A 10,921-nucleotide genomic window follows, 5' to 3' on the forward strand; every position below is an offset into this window, starting at 1 on the left:
TAGTGATGCTTTCCAATTTACTGGAGATGACACACAGTGCAAGCAGCTTGCCATGGCAATTAGCCTGGCTCCAATTCCCAATATTTCTACTACATCAGGGATTCACAAAGGATGCCATTGCAGGTCTCCCAAAGTAAGAGGACACACTCCTCGTGCCTCCCCATCTATAATTAAGATGGAGCAGACGGCATCAGGACCACAGGATATTTAGATCCCCCTGGGGCAGAAACCCCAAGCACAATCCTAGGCATATTTCCTTGGAAGTATAAACCCTATTATCTTCAGTGAGGATTACTCTCAGGAAAGTGTGCCTCAGATTGCAGCATAAATGAGGGAAGCTGCCTCAACCCCCCCCCCCCAAAAAACAACCAACAGCACTAGTGACCAGGAAAGCAAAGCCCACGTCACATTTAAGACATGCAGAAATCTCTTGGGAAGAGCCAGGTGAAATCTACACTGACAGGTAGTGTCCTTCCTTTCAGGTGGATCTTTCCAAGCTCTACCTGGAGACAACCGGGATTGAATTTGGGCCCTTCTGCATGCAAAGCAGTGGCTCTACCACTGAACGATGGCCTCATCCTCTGAACAGTGCAAGCACATATTATGAAATGTGGTCGGCAGTTCAACAGGTAAAAGTTAATTCAATATAGAGGCCTGTCTAGACAAGGGTACCTTCACCAGCCTATGACTAGACGAGACACCTGAAGAAAGGCACTCATAAAATCTGGGCGCCGGAACTGAGAAAGCCCTGTTCCATGCACCTCCCAGAAAGACGTGGGGCAGCAGCTCTCAAAAGGACAAGAAGGATCATGAGGAAGCAGGTGGCCCTTCAAGTACCCTAGACTCAAACATTTAGGGGTTCAAAGGTGGTAACCAGCAAACAAGTTCAGCTCAGAGAAGCAACCAAACCCAGAGTAGACCAAACAGCAGTTGTGTCATATCCTCAGAATCCTGAGCCCCCATCAGCCGCCTGCTGCACCAGCTGCAGCCTCTGAGCACTCTTCAAAAGGAAGCCTATTTCAATAGCCTAAACAGGATGGGACCAAGCTGTGCCCAGGCGCCCTGGCCACAGCTGCCCACCAAGGGTCCAGAAAAGAGCAGTCTAGGAGCACCCCCAGCCGCAAATCTTATTATTCCGAGGGAATGCCACCCTGCTCACAACATGTTCCATCACCAGCCCTAGAACAGTTTTCCTGTTGCCCAACAGCTCTTCCACCTTGCCTGGAAGAAATCTGCTAGCCCTCACCCAGCCCACTATAGATCCTCAGGTGCTGATGTAGAAATTCCACCAGGAGAGAGGGGAAGAGAAAGAGCGCACACGCTAGACATCACCCACATACTTGGCAACACTGCACCCCAAGTCTACAGACAACTCCTCAAGAGGTTTCCTATGGAAGTCAAACAGCAGTGGGGGACAAGATGGAGCCCTGAGAAACTCCTTAGATGCTGATCTAAAAGACGAGAGAAAGAAGAAGAAGGAAAAACAAGGAAAGAGCCGTACAAGGGCAACAGTACACAAAAGGGGTTGTGAACTTGAAGCCAAGGAATCTGGTTACTAGAGAAGCCAAGGTGGAATTTCATTAGAAGGAGATTAGTTAATATTTGTCATATCTTGCCAAAGGCCACCACTTATACATTTGAAGGGGAGCCAAGAATGCTTGCAAGTTAAAAAAGAAAGAAAGAAAAAGATGGGACGTTAAAGCGGACTAAGCTGAAGGCCAAGCTTTTCATCCTTGAGTTTTTTGTGGACAAGGGAGGGCAGAAAACAGCCTATGGGCACGCTTGATGGTAGCTGGGATTATCCCAAAGAATCCTGGTGTAAATGGGCCTTGAGAAGGTCCTTGCTGGATCAGACCATGTTCTCAAACACACGTGAAGACTCGAGATCCCTTTACACAGACTAGTTCTGCCTTAAATGGAAAGATCTCCTGAATGTAAACACTCTTGCTTTGAGAGTTAAAATTCATTACCAGATAAGAACATATCTTGCAGTTCCATAAGAGGAGCCTTGCTGGATCAGGCCTAGGGTCTATCTAGTCCAGCACCCTGTTTCACACAGTGGTCCATCAGATGACTTGGTAAGGCACACAACCAGAGTATGAAGGCATGCCCCCTTCCATCACTGCTTCTCTGCAACTGGTATCCAGAGGCATCCTGCATCTGGACCTGGAGATAGCCTAGAGTCATCCAGACAAGTAGCCACTGACAGACAAATTCATGGAGGACAGATCTAAACCCAACTTAAAAGCCATAAGCTGGGGACCATCACCACATTCTATGGCAGAGAATTCTGTAGATTAATCATAAACTGAGGAAGTACTTGAGAAACCATCGAACTCTCTGACCTCCGTTAGCTACGTTTGTTTGATGTTTAAGTCTTTATTCTGGTTCTTGAGCTAGACACACTTTGGAGTTTATTCACTACAGGATCAGGTTTGAGGTTCAAATATCAGAAACCCACATTTAAGGTTCAGCCATTTTTTGGCCGACCCTACCTTGCACCATTATTGGCATTAAAATTAGCTGCGTATCAGTCCCAAATCTGTAGAAAAGGGCAGAAAACAGTTCCCCACAGACACATCTATTCATCACCATAGTCCGCAACACCACTGATGTTTTAATGGGAAAGACAACATGGAGAACTGCAGCATGCCACTCGCTTAAAGGAAATGCAAAATGCTTGTAAGATGACGCAACAACCTGGGGATCTGGAGTTAGAGTCCCAACTTAGCCATAAACAAAACTTGGACAAGTTATTCCCTTGCCCTCCATTCTTCATCTGTAAAACGGGGAAGAAATGGGAATAATTAGTTCTCACAAGGGAAGAGGGGGAGAGTAAGACTACAGAAGTACTTGGCAGAGTCAGAAATGCTACAAAAATATCAGCAGTGCTTAATTACAGTGTGTGCAAAGCTCGGTGCCACTCTCATACCCATATGCACACCCCTCCCTTCTGCCCATATACTGGCTATAACCCACCATCCCACCTCCCATGTTCTAGCCCTTTAGTGTATTCTCATTCATCTTAGCTCACAACCATACTCCACTTCAAAAAAAAGCCAGTATAACAACTATCCAGAAACCAAAATAAAATATCTTCTTTCCCTAGAAAGTTTTGGGGAAGGGGGTGCAAGAGAGGGGGAAGGCAGAGAAGCACCTGAGCAAGGAGGCTAAAGTTTACTGTTTCCACTCTCACAAACAGAGGAACAGCAGGAGCCGCCAACCTAAGCAAAGGGGAGAGGAAGACAAGGACTAGAGCTGGGTTTTAGGTTTTTTCTTCTTGTTGTTTACCTCGGATGGCCTCTCTTTCTAATCTTGTAAAGACAGGCGTAAAGGGGCAAGTCTCCCCAGGTGATGGGGAGGAAATCTGAGAAAGGAGGCGCATTTCTCTTTAAGCGAGCATGGTCCCAAGTATGGAGAGTGAACAATAAGATCCCACCCACCCTAGGCATTGTGTAGGTCTCTCCCTCTCTTTGCTCCTCACCAACTGATTAGCAAGACTATTCTCCACCCACAAGCAGTTATTTTTTAAAAAAGAAAGCAACCCTGGTAAATAAAATTACAGGGCAAGCTCCAGGAAGAAAACAAAGTCATTCTTTTAATCAACAAATAAATTTTATACAACTATACCAATTTGTTCCTCCCTCCCCCTCACCCTTCAGGCTCCTTGTGTCAAACAAAAACACAGCAAAAAAGGTGTTGTGAGATATATATTTAGCACCTGGCAGTGAGAATCAAATTAAACGTTCATAAGCGTAGTAGCAGCAGCACCAATATACACCATAATTCCACAATTTGATAAAATGTATCCTAACCCAAGCAAACCTTTGTTTGTTATGGAACATACTACATGGGGGAGGGGGGGGCAGGTATTATTAAAAACATAAATGCATTCTGAACCCTGAAATGCAATTTCAAAACTACAGAGGCCTAGCCTGTGTCTCAGTTGCAGCAGTGACTTGAGCTTCATTTACACAAGCAAAACAGATTGGAAACTGGATCTGCCCTTCCAAAAACACAGAGCTGTATAAATGTTTTCTAAAATGCCCTGGCCATATAACACCCTGGGACAAAACTGTTCCCAAGCAAGGAATCAGCAAAGCCAGTCAGTGAATTAAAAGCAAGCCAGTGTTCAAAAATATACCAAACCAAACTACATGCTGCAGAAGATGAATGAATGAATCATATTGTCGTCTTACAGCCAACTTCAACAGTTACAGTTTTCATGAGTTCAACCTCTGCATTCCTTTCCCCCAAATGTCTTCCAAACTTTAAGATGACAGGGTAGGCAAAGATAGCTGCTAAATAAAGTAAAGCAAAAAACAAAAACATAGAATCTCACAGAAGTGTAGTGATTTCATAGAAGGATACAAGTTTAAAATTCTTCTCACCCATACTCAACTACATTTCTCTTAATGCAACTAAAAGTCTCCACAGAGTTCATTCACTATGGGTAACAAGTTAAAAATCTTCCCCAAGCCACCCTTCTTTCTTTGGTTTCTTTCATAAACAAACACAAGCAGTCATTTACTACCAACAAAAACAGTTTACATACAAATTGTGCTAAAATAAAAAACAGGAAGGAGGGAAGAAAAAACAAACATTAAGTCTACATACAGAGTCCAGAAAACAGTTTTTCTTCACCCCAACTATCTTACATTATGTCAAGTCTTTCCAGTGTATTCATAAGACAATAATTGTCTTCTTTCACAAGACAATACTGTCTTTTTTTAAAATCATAGGTTCATAACATCACAGCACTTGGCTATCTATCTATCTATCTATCTACACACACACACCAAAGTACTAGCCAGAGATCAACAGTTCCAGGAAGGGCAGAAAGCCATGGGACAAACTGTCGGTTTTAACCTCTTCCTGAATCGCACCCACATGGCCTCCCCATATTTATTCAAGCAGCATGATTGAAATGTCCCACTCATTCTGATTCCTAACCAACAAAAAAAGCCACCCAGACACTCCATGGAGAGAAGAGGAAATAAATTCAAGACAACCCAGATTTAGGAGATTTGCAGTGCTCTCCCTCCAAATGCAGTGTGTATAAAAGCCTTTTCAAAACAATAAAAGCCTTTTCAAAAGTCACATGCGAAACTAGCACTACACTAGATGCTGAAAGGGGAGCTTTCCCCACCCAAAGACACCCCCACTCACCCAAAGCATACACAGCCTACCACCATCACCCCCACAACCCAATTTACTCCTGAAAAAAACCAGCAGTGGATTGGATACAGAATCCCAACACAAAAGCCATCATGCTGGCAACTTCCTTCCTTACCTTTTCCTGGCAAATTACACCATCAGTAGGATTTGTCTGGTTTTGCTGGTGGAGAGGAAGATCCCAACCAATGTCTAAAAGGAAAAAGAAATTAAAAAATTGGGGAGGGGGGCAGAGAGAAAGGGTGGGGTGCAGAAGGTGTGGGTCAGGGCTAGAATGTGGGCATATTCGGGATTTGAGGGCGTGAGGAAAGAGAGAAGGCCATGGAAGCTGCAGACAGGCAGTGGGGGGGGGAGAAGAGATAGAGAAAGAGATGAGGGAGGAGTGCAGAGATATGGAGAGGAGGGGGCTTCTGTTATGAATGGGAGCAGTGAAGGGGGGAAAGAGAGAGAGAGAGGCCGGCTCTGTGGGATTCTCTGATGCTTATGGAGTCAGGTCCTTCAGCATTTCCAGGGGAGGGGGGCGCACACACACAAAAAGGGGAGAGGAGGGGACAAGGCTGGGAGGCTGTTGGAGGAGGAGGAGGCAATGTGCTCAGAAGAGAAAAGGAGGAGGAGGGAGGGAGGAGGAGGAAGCCAATGGGCTGAGGGAGGAAGCCAGGGAGGTGGGCGAGCTGTGAGGAGGAGGGAGGGAACAGTCCAGCCTGCTTCAATAATATATACACACACCTTCCTCTCCCTCTCTGTAGGGAGCTAGCTATGCAAAAGGGGGTGAGGGGACAGGGCACGAGCAGCAGCAACAGCCTTCTCTTTTCCTTTTTCTTCTCCTCCTCTTCCACCTCCTATAATTAATCTCCTTTTCCTCTTTCCCCCCCACCCCTCCTTTCCTCTTCACACAACCCAGCAACCACCCTCAGGCAGGCCAGCCAGCGTCACATGCCAGTATCGCGCCTCCTCATTGGCTTCCGACCCGGTGCGTGGAGGCGGGGGAGGGGAGGTGGGACCGAGGCGCCCGCGTGACCCCGGCACAGGAGGCCTGGCCAATCGGGACGAAGGGGCGGGAGTGATTTAACGCTCGCCCTCGCTCGCGCCCCGGACGGGGGCGGGGCCGCTGCTGGAGACGCTGCTGACGTCATCGCCCTCGCGCCCGGGACGGTTGGAGATGGTACGCGTGCGCGGAAGCCCCCTTCCCGCCCCCCCCGGGTTCCCCCTAACGCGGGTTTATTTCCTGGTCTGGAGAGCTTTTCTTCTTCACGTGGGTTTTCTCCCAGCTGTATGTGTCTATTTATAATAAATAGTGTGGCCAGGAAATAAAACAAGTATAATCACCAGTGCGATCGAGATAGATATAGACATATCTTTTTGTATGGGGCAGTGTGTGATGTGTATACACTTATATATACACACACATACACTACATATTTTTAAATAAAATAAATCATTATTTCCACGTATTTTCATTTTCTTCTGGGATTTCTTCTGGGTTTAAAGGTATTTTAAGTTATTTTAATCTTTTATTTCATGTACTGTTCATATTGTACTGGTCTGTGACTGTAACTATAACTAACTGACTGACTGACTCTCTTTCTCTCTCTAAATAGATAGATAGATAGATAGATATACACACACACACACACCACCCTTTCAGCTGAGTGGATGTCTTTCTGTCTGTCTGTGTGTCAATAATATGGCCAGGAAATAAAATATATACAAGTAAAATGTCCCCTTCAAATAAATAAAATACGTATGGATCTGTGTAGTCAGGGAAAGAATCAGCAAGTGCCCTACATATTTTTTAAATAAACTAATTTGTGGTTTCCCTCACATATTTCTTTTTTCCTCAGGGAATTCCACCACCCAATCTCGGCTAAGTGGATTGCTTTCCATCCCGCACTGCATGGTTCCCCGTGGCTGTGGCAGCTGCTGTCTCCTCTTCAGACTGTATTGCCAGCTCCTTTGAGACATTCCTTTCGCTGTGTGTAAACTGGTTTCCGAACCTTTGGGTTGAAAAGCGGGATGTAAGTATTCTTAGTCGTCATAATACTAACTGAGCCAAGAGGCACCTTTCCAAAGTGGTGGTCCTCTTTATTGAGCAGGGGGAGAGCAACTGGCCCTATCCATCCCCAACACCCTCCAGTGGCTGTTGCTGGGGTCTGCCTTAGGTTTCTTTTTTAGATGGTGAGCCCTTTGGGGACAAGGAGCCATCTTTTTTTAATTTATATCTATGTACACTGCTTTGGGAACTTTTGTTGAAAAGCAGTATGTGAATATTCGTCATATCTGTATTCGTCATATTCGTTCACATATTCAAATGCAACAAAAATTCGCATTTTGCTAGCAATGGAACATTATTATTATTAATTAATTATTTATTGGTTAAAACATTTGTATCCCGTCCAAAACACAAGCCTCGGGGCGGTTTACAGCAAAACAGTAAAAACAACAGTTTAAAAGATTAAAACATTACAACAATTAAAATTTAAAATGTTAACACTATTAAAAACACAATTGAAAACATTAAAATGAGGACATTGTACACTATTGGAAGTCTTCAGAAAGGTTCTCTGTACAAAGCTGGTACTAGAGTTTGGCATCTAGTTCTCCTGGAAACATTAAGCCCATTCACATATTACATTACGAATACGACAACGAATATTTATATACCAGTTTTCAACAAAAGTTCCCCAAGTGGTTTACATAGATAAAAATAAATCAATAAATATGGCTCCCTGTCACCAAAGGACTCACAATCTAAAAAATAAACATAAGAAAGACACCAGCAACCCCACTGTGCTGGGGATGGATAGGGCCAGTTGCTCTCCCCCTGCTCAATAAAAAGAATCAGCAAAATTTGAAAAGGTGCCTCTTTGCTCAGTTAGTAGGGGACTAGTTCAATACTCATTCAACAAGTGTACACTGGTACAGTCATTCACATATTATGTTGATATGACCCAGTATAAAGCAGATTTGTTCTTTCCATAGAAGAGGATAGATTTTGGCTTAACATTGGGATCAAAGTCTTAACAGTAATAGCAGCTTGACAATTGAACCAATTATCTAATGAGTGGGCTCTCAGAATTCCTCCAATTCTATGGTTCTAATATTATAATATTAACAACAAAATAAATCATTTAAAAACACACAACATGCACATGTCTATATGCTGAGTCATTTGAGTTAAACAAAATGTGTGCAAACACCAACACCCGTACACTTTCACACAGAGAATATACATAAATGTACAATGCCGATGGGATTCTGCACATTTCCCAGTCAATGTGGATGATCCCTGACAGAGAATGTGATCATGGATGTTTTGCATTCTTCACAGGCAATGTGCATAGTCCCTGAGCAATGGACTAGACATTTTATACAGTACCAGATGGATGCCGCACACTTTTGCATACTCTCCAGTGTCACTTGGTGATTATGGATATTGACCAGGCAATGTGCAAAATCCCGTTCTTGCAGTCGGCTTCTGAACATTCTCCACTGGACTCTAAACTCATGTGAACCGCAGCATAGAAATATGTTCTGCTATATTATGGACATTGCACACATATGAATATCGGAGAAGGAAGCTAATAAATAGTAGCAAAGCGGCTCCAGTTCCCACATCCAGGGACCAAGAGAGGCGTCTCATCCCATCCAATTAAATAAAGGAGACCATCAAAAATTTATTCTGCAATCAGGAAATTGCAACTGGGCCTCCGATCATGATGGATGAGTCATGGCCTCTCCTCAGCACGCTGTAAAAGCAGAATGAAAGGCTAATTAAACAGGCAAATGTCAATATGGTGATTAGCTTACCGTATAATATTCTGATTGGCTTTCACAGACGACCTTCTTCCACTCCCCCACGATTTGAGCTTCTACGCCCTTTTCTTCCATGATAACATATTTTGAGAGACTCAAGAAGACCAGTGCACTTAGGGGGCTGAAGGTTTATTCCAAATGCCCCAGCCAGCAACAGCATCAATTCTCAGACACCCACGGTTGCTCTTGGCTCTGTATATCTGTGTGTAACCGCTGCTAGGATGGTTATTTATTCAGTCCGTTCATGCTCAGATAACAATCCTTGAACTCAGATTTTCTCCTCTGATTTATTGACACACTCGAGAGGTGAATTTGTGGTCAAAGGACGCTGAGTCAGCCACCAATGGGAAAAGCAAACTCTTGACTCACCTCTCGTTAAAGTCGCCACCTTTGTGTCTGGCAGGCGGAAATTAAACAGATAACTTCACATACACACAACGGAGATGCAGGAATGGATAACGTTTCACGGGTGAAGTGTTCGGGCTGCGCGCAGTTGTTAAAGATAGAGGAGGCCTACCAGGAACACCCAAGTCTGGTTCAAGGGGGATTATGAGTGAAAGACAAAATAGATTTAAAAAGTCTGAAATTTGTATTGCAAGGGTTGGAATTGTTTGAGAGACTTGGCCTGCTTTGTTATCTTGTTGATAAAGGAGAAATTAAAAAGTATGCCACTACGGGCCAATCAGAGGTAGAGAGGTGTGTGTGTGTGTGTGTGTGCGCGCACTTCTAAAAATGCCAGCGTCACTTGACTTGCAGAACACCTGCAATCTCCAAGCTGATTGCATTATCATGCTTCTGCATTGTGCAAATCAGAATCTGCATAATGCAAAACCACTTGCAAGTCACAAATTTGTGTCATGTACTGACAGAGACTGAGCTGCTAATTAGGAAGTTCCATGGGTTGAATGCCACCTGTCTGCATTCACAGGGGAGCCATGCATAAACACACACCTTAGCCTGTGAGAAGAGAATGCTCCTACTGACCTACCTAGCAGGTCTGGAGGTGACAGCAACATAATGTACCCTTCTAGAGCATCCACTCTGCACATAGAAGGGGCTAGGTTCAGTACCTGGCAGCATCTTCCAGCGTCTTGGGCTGGGAAGGACCCCATCCGACATCAGAGCACCACCGCTAGTCACTGAAGACAGTACTGGAGCTAGATGAACCACAGGTCTGCTATAGTCTAAGGCAAATTCTTTTCTGTTCCTTAAAAATGCTAATATTAGAATGCCCTTATACAAATCTATGGTGCGGCCACATCTGGAGGTCACCATATCTTAAGGATATTGTAGAACTGGAGAAGGTGCAGAAGAGGACAGTCAAGATGACCAGGGGCCTGGAACGCTTTCCTTATGAGGCAAGGCTACAGCTTTTGAGGTGCTTTAGTTTGGAAAAGAGGCAACTAAGGGGAGACATGAGCAAGGTGTATAAAAGTATGCATGGAGTGGAGAGAGAAATTGTTCTCGCTCTCTCACACTAGGACCAGGGGTCACCCCATGAAAGTTGAGAAATTGAGGACCAGACAGGAGGAAGTACTTTTTCACAGCACACAATCAGTGGAATGATTTGCCAGGGATGTGGTGATGGCCACCAGCTTGGATGGCTTTAAAAGGGGCTTCGACAAATCCATGGAGGACAGGTCTATCAATGGCGACTAGTCTGGTGGCTATGGACCACCTCCAGCCTCAGAGTTATCATGTCTCTCAATACCAGTTGCAGGGGAAGCACGGGGGGGGGCATGCACATACCTCTGGGTGGTGGGCTCCCCCCCCCCCGGCGCCTCATACACAACCCCCTCCCCTCAGATAAATGTAGTTTTGTAAAACCAAGATCCTCACAAGTGGAATGTCTGCATTCAATACCCATTTTTTATTTGTAAGGTGACATTTCAGAAAACCTAACTTCTGACATGTTCCTTAGCCAGTTAAGTAT

General features: G+C 44.6%; 1 protein-coding gene and 1 long non-coding RNA gene across 10 annotated transcripts in view; one reads left to right on the plus strand and one right to left on the minus strand.

The window, feature by feature from the left end:
- Positions 1–6,124, minus strand: part of RERE (arginine-glutamic acid dipeptide repeats) — a 272,298-nt gene extending 266,174 nt beyond the window's left edge. For 7 of the 9 annotated variants that reach the window (XM_053280800.1, XM_053280796.1, XM_053280798.1 and 4 more), the window contains exons 1-2: positions 5,902–6,124; positions 5,294–5,367 (exon numbers count right to left, since the gene is read on the minus strand). The gene's annotated coding sequence lies outside the window, so the exon portion shown is untranslated. The remainder of the gene's footprint in view (positions 1–5,293; positions 5,368–5,901) is intronic. The other 2 variants (XM_053280802.1, XM_053280801.1) reach the window with 1 other exon arrangement.
- Positions 6,125–6,369: 245 nt separating this feature from the next.
- LOC128338418 (uncharacterized) lies at positions 6,370–9,675 on the plus strand. Its single transcript, XR_008312610.1, has 3 exons — positions 6,370–6,663; positions 7,017–7,190; positions 9,011–9,675. It is a non-coding gene; the product is annotated as an uncharacterized LOC128338418 (long non-coding RNA).
- The last annotated feature ends 1,246 nt before the right edge of the window (positions 9,676–10,921 follow it).

The sequence above is a fragment of the Hemicordylus capensis genome, chromosome 16 (assembly GCF_027244095.1).
Source record: "Hemicordylus capensis ecotype Gifberg chromosome 16, rHemCap1.1.pri, whole genome shotgun sequence".
Lineage (NCBI taxonomy): Eukaryota > Metazoa > Chordata > Lepidosauria > Squamata > Cordylidae > Hemicordylus > Hemicordylus capensis.